The sequence below is a fragment of the Tuber melanosporum genome, assembly GCF_000151645.1.
Source record: "Tuber melanosporum whole genome shotgun sequence assembly, scaffold_267, strain Mel28".
Classification (NCBI taxonomy): Eukaryota; Fungi; Ascomycota; class Pezizomycetes; order Pezizales; family Tuberaceae; genus Tuber; species Tuber melanosporum.
This window is the reverse complement of record NW_003298938.1, coordinates 28,287-35,956: the sequence shown is the minus strand read 5'-3', so window position 1 is coordinate 35,956 and position 7,670 is coordinate 28,287.

Here is a 7,670-nt window from a genome sequence, read left to right as displayed (position 1 = left end):
TCAGCCAACGTCCGCCCATATTGTTATGGTCCGCGTTAGGGTCCCAGTCTTGATGTCTTGCATTGAAGTCCCCGAACGCAATGTCTGGTTCCCCAAGCTCATCCAACCACCGTAAAAACTGGTCTTTGGTATAGCCCGGTCGGAAGTAAACTCCAGCGAGTACCTTCTTTGCCCCTTTCTCCCAATACCCAATCTGTGCACTGCCTTCCCCGTGCCTCACTACCTCAAACAGCCCACAAACGTGGGACCGTACAAATACCTCAACACCTGATCCTCTAACAAAGGAAAACAAATCCCATCCATCAACATCCACTGGTACATGTTGTCCCTCTCGATCAACAGGAGGTTCAATAATAAAAAACATATCAACAAAAGAAAACAAATCAAACGCCAGCGCCCAATTCCGACTGCTCCTCCCCACGTTTAATGCCAATGTCGTAATAAGCACTAAATGGGGGCCTCGACTGATCCGCTCGGGCTACAAGGGCCAAAGGCATAGGTGGAGCCAGTATCTGGATCTCGGGCAAACCAACTCGTTTCCTCATCGCGCGGTTTGGTCGCGGTACCAGCCCTAGTTTTTAGAATCCCACATACTGGGGAGGGGGAAGGCCGTTCCGGTTCCTTACCTTTAGCCTTCTCTGACTTACAGCGGGGCGTTTCTTCCTCCTCATCACTGCTGATTTCGACCAGCCTGGGTGTCGGAGACCTTCCGCGGCTGCGGCTTTTTCTTTCTCTATTTCTTTCTGTCCTCCTGCCCTGCTGTTCTGGTGTTTTGCCAGCTTCTCTGGCTGGCCCTGCCAGTGTAGTTGTTCCTTGCCCAACAGGCAAGGGGGGGGGAGTCGGGGATGACGATTTGATACCTGGGCATCGCTCATATCCTGTGAAGTGGTCCATCCGGTCGCACAGCCAGCACTGTCTCCTGGTATGTCCACAGGCCTGACCCACCCCTCCGGGACAGGCCAGCTTACTGCACATGTATTCTCAAGAGAAGTGTTCTCCGAAGCAAAACCGGCATCGAGGGGGGCGGCCACATGTCGCTTCAAAGTGTCCAGTTTCCAGGCACCTACCACATACCTTAAGGGGGTGATGCTCTTCAAAAGCTCTGATATTGCGGGCTCCTCCCCGCAACCAAATCTTCCCTTCTGCCAGTCTTTCCTTGATGGCCTCATTATTCTCCACCATGAAGCGGATGCCGCAACTTGTGGCATTGGCTTGCCTCATGTGGTGTATAGATCCCATAATATCTGGCCAGGACACAGTGACTACCCCAGTATTGGATTGCTCCAAGTCAGTGCGAAGGCCATCGAAGGCCGCGCTTTCAGTCCATCCTTCCACCCTCCAAATCGATCCTCGTCCTGTGTCAGCAAGCGGAACACCAGAAACAAAGATCTTCACCTTTTCCAGATTTCTCTGGAATTCAAACTCCGGGAGTGACAATTCCCTAAGGAGATCGAGCCTGGCCTTGTCCAACCTGTTGCCTAGCTCTGTTACGGAGTGTGCCGCCAAGGTCAGGAAGATACATCCAATTTACGGCCGGACATGCCCTGCGCGAATATAAGGACCGTTTCCGCGAATCTTTCCCTGATTGGAAAAGGTCACATTGATCCGATTTCGGATTGTCTCAATGTCGACGCCCTCTGGCAGGGCAACCTTTTTCCGGGTGGCGAAGTGTATGGTGATGTGCCTTCCCCTAGCAATCGGGGTTGGCGACGAGCACGGTGGTGGTGGTACCGAGTTTAGTGGGTCCGGGGGTCCCATTGGTACCCGTCGGTATTCCGGTCGTGCCTGAGCCACACCTATCTTGACACTGGCCAGTGCTGCCGGCCCAGATTGAGCCATTGTGGCAACAGGTGTCGCAACTTTGGGGCCTGATTCCTGTTTATCAGCCTTTGCCTGGGTCTTGGCCGCGGTCGCTGCCTCCCTTTTATCACCAGATTCTCTGGCAGCCTTTCTTCTCCTTCTAGCAGCACCACTCAGGCGCCTGCCCCGCTTCTTTCGTTCTTTCTTCTTATCTTCTTCCTCTTCCTCTTCCTCTTCCCAGTGAACAGTCTTGCCTTCTCCTCCCCGGGCTACTCGCAAGACTACCCCTCCTTCACTGGAGGAGCTGCCACTGCTGCTTGACTGGTGGGATGAGGCCGCTGATATGAACCTGGCAGGACGAACCCGTTCCTGCGGGCCAGCGGGGGGTTTGGGCACGTATGCCATTCGTTTTACTACCTCTATGAAAGAGGCTTTAGCAGCTGGAGCCTCCGTATAGGCTTCCTTTTTCCCAGGGGTAGGGGATGGTGTAGTCGGCTCCAAAGAAACAACGGAGGTGCTGCGAGGTATAGCAGGGGGTGTGCGGCGGCCGGGGGACGACTTTTACCTCAAGGGCTTCAATTTCCTCTCCTTGCCTGCCCACAATGTCGGTCAGTGCTTTTACTGCTCGTTCCAAAACATGAACTCAACTCCAATAGTTTATCCCGTTCCTTGGACCATCGTCATCAAAGGTGGGGCCACTGTTCATCCAAGTCCGTACATCCTGTATTGTATCGTCCTCAATCGACCCAGACTCCGAGGAGAGGAGGGGTTGAGTATTACCAGACCGGATGTCCTCCAGACCTTCCAACATGGATCCGATTATACTCCCTGAGCGGGGTCCAGGCGAGGGGGTCTTACCAGCATCCAGCATCTCACAGACACCTGCCATGATCGAGTCTGCCTGGGCCACTACCATGTCGGCGTCCTCAAATTGGGTTTCTGGGAGCTGGACTTCCAATGGGGTTGAATTACCACTGGGGGTTTCCAAGGGGCCCTCCAGTTGGCTTCCTGGAGGTGACACCCAACGTCCAGTAACAGGCGGAGGTGATGACTCCATGGCTGGTGAAGGGGCGTGTACACTGTCGCCCAAACCGGTCGCTTCCGAGTTGCGTCCCTCATCCAGTTCCATAGGGGTGTCCCTGGCCAGTACCTCAGAGGTGGGTAGGACATCCTCAGTCATTAGAGGGGATGGAGAAGGGGGTGTGGCTTCAATTGTTGATGGGAGCATCACAGGTGGGGGGATGGCCAGACGCCCATGGTGAACACCCAGGGGTAGGCCGGGAAGAGCGGGGACAATCTGTTTTTTCCGTCCCTCATCAACATTGATAGTCCTTAAAAATTGGGGACCAAGGAGAGGAGCAGCAGATCGCTTAATGGGAGATGCCGACCGTGTCCGGCGGCACGTTCCAGAGGCAGGAGGGTTGTAATCCTCGTCATTAGGGTCGTCGATTTTGAACTTCGGGGTTTCGTAAAGAGCCCTTTCGCCTGAAGACATTCCTGCCAGAAAGGAGGGAGTCGAGGAGCCGGTCCCGGTATTGTGGGCCTGGCGGAAAAAGCTGGGCAGCTTGCTTTGGACAGCCCTAGCGAGGGGAGGAGTAGCGGACCAAGAGCTGGCCTCAACCGTGGCAGCAGTCGAGTCGTCCTTAGTGGGGGGGATGGAGGATTCAGGGACTACAGCCTGAGAATCTTTAGGAGGGGAAAGTGCGGGGGCTGGAGAGTATTCCGAGCCATGGTCCGAATTGAACCGAACGAAGAGTCCTGTGGTAGTGTTCTTGTTCAAGCCACACGTGGCTGAGCAGCCTCTCCCGATCAGGAAACCTCACATCAAAACCTGCACCTCTTTCATCGTGGCAACGGTTGCGTCAGCGACCGTTTGCCGAACCAAATCATCAAACTGCGGGTCTAACCGGCGTTCGTGACACCCGTGGCAGTGGTGGAACTGTAAAAACTTAAAGTTTCCCCTGGGTGCAACATAAGACCGTGTAGTTGTAGGAACGAGGCCACGGTCAGCCTCAGTAGCAGGCGCAAGAGACAGGGCCGCACAGGCTTTCTCAAGCGAGGAGGAGGGGTTGGAGTCGAACCAGACGGGGGACGACATCCTCGAAGGGGGGGGAGAATCCGTGGAGGAGGAGGCTGTCGAAGACGCCATCCTCGTCCAAACTATACTCAGTGATTACCGGGACCAGGCCACGGATATCTCACACTGAAGTATCTTCTAAGCGAGAACAACAACTTCTAACCGACCGCCCGAAACGAAAAACACAAACGAGTAATAGTAGATGAAGTATTTATCGCGAGCGAGATAAGGTAAAGTATTGGGTGTGCTCACTTCCGACATGGAGTGCAAGAAGTAGGAAAAGTACTTAGAACAAAGCGTGAAGAACCTATCTTCCTCAGCCGCTTCGGCCGCCTTATATAGTGTTCTTCCCGCCTTTAATCATGTGACCTAAAGTGGTCACATGTGCGAAACTAAATCATAACAAACTAGTCATATGACCAAAGTGATCACATGCTCAAAACCCATGACCTCATAGCGAGGCCATGTGCGAAACTCATAAACCAATCATAACGCAATAAACAAGTCATATGACTCAACTGAGTCATATGCACGAAACCCATAACATCATAATGAGGTCATGTGTGAAACATAAATCATATGCGCAAGGCTTACCCATAAGGCACACTTGTAAGGCATACTCATCAGGCGCATGTCCCATGACTCATACTTGAGCCATGTGCGAAAGCATCACAAATCCCACACATAACTAATCATATAACCCGAATAGGTCATATGCGTGAAACAATAACATAGCTGTGACTCATAATCATATGTCACGTGAAAACCCTTTCCTCGCTAAGCCACGTTCGTGACACATGCAAAGCTCTTTGTACTACCATCAGGAACATCAATCCAGACTCAGTACTATGGCAGTCAGTGGGAGAGTATTGGGAATAAGTACAGAAGCAACTTGAAGAGTAGAAAGATTATATTGGTTGGGATGGAGTGAAACTGAAGAGGAGGTTGATGGATTTAGTAAAGTTTAAAGAAAATCTGGTATGGAAAGAAACAGGAGAGGATGCCAAATTGCCAACAACAAGTTCCAGCTGAATGAAAGTGATTTGATCAGATTGGTAGCACCATTAGAAAAGATAATGAAATTAATAGAGGATGTGAGAAAGGATAAAGAGGAGAAAACTGCAGCAAAAAGGAAGGCTGAGAAGTAGGAGCGAGACTGAAGACTTGCTATATGACTATCAGCAAGACAAGAAATGATAAGAACCAAGCAGTTAAGTTTAAACAATACCAAAAATACATCCCTAGATGCAGATCCTGAGCAAATTATCAGAAAACATCATCGATTATCAGAACATATTACTACATCTCCAGGAGGTGGTATTTTGAAAGAAGAGGTACCAGAAAATTCTGTAACAATAGCTGCCACTCTACCAATTAAACAGTGTATACGTACACTAGAGCCTGTATTGTAGATGCCACTGATTTCTCCTATTTATCAAGCTCATTATCAAGTACCTTCCGATACATCTGCATCCTCCCAGAATCCTGCCCGCCAAGTACTTTCAGTAGCAAAGCTTTCATCTATGTTTTTAGAGCTAACTCAAGCTCAAGGAACAAAACAGGAAAAAGTTAAGAAGGAATTTAAGATGCAAATTGAGGCTATGGAAAATGAATTAAGAAAGATTTATTGTAAGTTAAGAGAATTATGTACAATTATGAAGGATATTCGGGTAAAAACAGAGGTTTTTGAGATAATAGGAACTGAGAAAGAGGTATTCTATTAATATTACTTACCTTGTTGGAATTGATCTCTTCTTATCTGTACTTATGTAAACCAGAGATTTCTTTTCTTCATCTAACTCCTCCTATACAATCTTGCCTTATCTTGTTGCTATATCTCCATCATTTTTGAAAATTCATTAACTAGTTTACAAATTCTTTTTCATTAATTCTTTTTTAAGTAATTTTCAAAAGTAGGAGGACAATAATTAAAGTAAAAGAAGGTTTCAGACCCATACAAACAGATATAAGTATTGGCTAAAATAGTTACCACACGATACTGAATGCCAATAGGTGAAGAATAAATGTGTTGCATAGAAGAAAGGTCTAGTGCACTCCAAAGGCGTACAATGTCAGCAAAGCCCCATTCAGCTACCTCCTGGCATGATAACATTCTTCTATTAAATTCCTTTTCCTCCTTACTTAATTGAAGACCATTAAAGGGTGAAAGTAAAGGTGTAGATACAGGATAAGATAGATCTCTATAAAGGTGAAAAGATGGCGCAAACTTTTGACATCTAAAAAGGAGTTCACTATCTGACAATAATGCATTATCATTTCTTCTTCCTTTAAATAGTCCCCATAGATGATAAATAATACCATCTTGTGCCTTTACAGCAGAGTATTTCACAGCATGTATATGCTTATAGCCATTATAGTACTCCTTCTACCACTGAGTTGGACAGTAAATCTCTCAAATAGTGCAGTCAATAAATCCCCATCATGCCTTTAAACGTGCTCCTTTAGCATGAATCTTAGAGGCAAAGAGGTCTAATTTCATAGTTGAAAGGTATTCAGAAGCAAGCCCTGAGTTGAAATCATACAACAAAAAGTCCCAATTCTGATAAATGAATAACAGAATCCAATTTACAGCCTCTGAAATCGCACCAGAACTGTAGGGGAAAAAGATCGCAAGGGTTTCTAGACGAGTTGGCCATTCTAAGCGGCAAAAGAGTAAAAAAAAGATTCTTCAACAGACAGGCATGCCCTCGAGAGCATAGAAAATGTGGGAGGAAGGTAAAGTAATCTGGCAGTACGCTTAAGGTCCTGTAGTGTAAACCAAGTAAGATGGTAAATATCATTGTCGGTTAGAGATTTTAAAGTATGCTGGCGATAAGACTATCTAGCTGGTAGTTCCCAGCTGTAGCCCTCGATAAGGTAAAGGAAGACCACTTCAGGAGTACACACTTCCAAATATTCTCTTGTTTCTTAATTGATCATCGATAAGAGATGCCGAACTGACTCCAAGTTCGCCATCCTGTCTGTCCAGTATGGCTTCGGGGGGGATGATTTCAGACTCAGATGCTGGAGAAATTTCAACTTATTTGATGTTACTCCTATGATGATCCTTTCCTTCTCAGACCACTGCTCCTCATAAGTCTCTTACTGCCTAACCCCCTTGATTAACTACATGGAGTATAGTCATAGGTCTGTGCAAACTTAAAAACTTTCTGTTCACAACCGAATTGGGACTCCAGAAAAGCTCTAATGTCTATCAATCGTAACCCAAATCGGCCTGTTGCTAAATCCTATCGTAGGAGCGCAATTGGGCCAGCGCTAGGGAGGTATTCCACTTTCATGACCTTGGCAAACAGTGCTCCGGGCATTCCGAATTCCCTTATTCAAGTTTAGTCGTTTGGGTGAGGGGGTGTCCGAGTGATTTATTGTTTCGTCTACTCGTGGTGTCATTCTAAGCCACTGACACTTCAAAACATCATCATCATCATCCCACTTCCTGTTGTCTGACAAGCCCATCTCCGTTCGGAGAATCTTCCCTCTCTCTCGATTTTTGTCGTCGCTATCCGAGGACCGTGCGAGTATCATACTCGCGCGGACGAGTTCAAACTGGGTAACTTTGTATGCGAATTGTTTTCAGTGCAAATGCAATCAGCCAAACCAGACAGACGTCCAATTAGTATGATGCATAGATGGCAACAACCAATTTCAAAAGGAAAAAAAAAAAAAAAGAGCAAAATAACGTGAATTTTTACTTTTTTGAATCAAGTCTTCCCCACCGAACCAAATTAAAGGTGAAGGAAGGAGTGTAATTTTTGATGAAAGTGAAACCAGTATC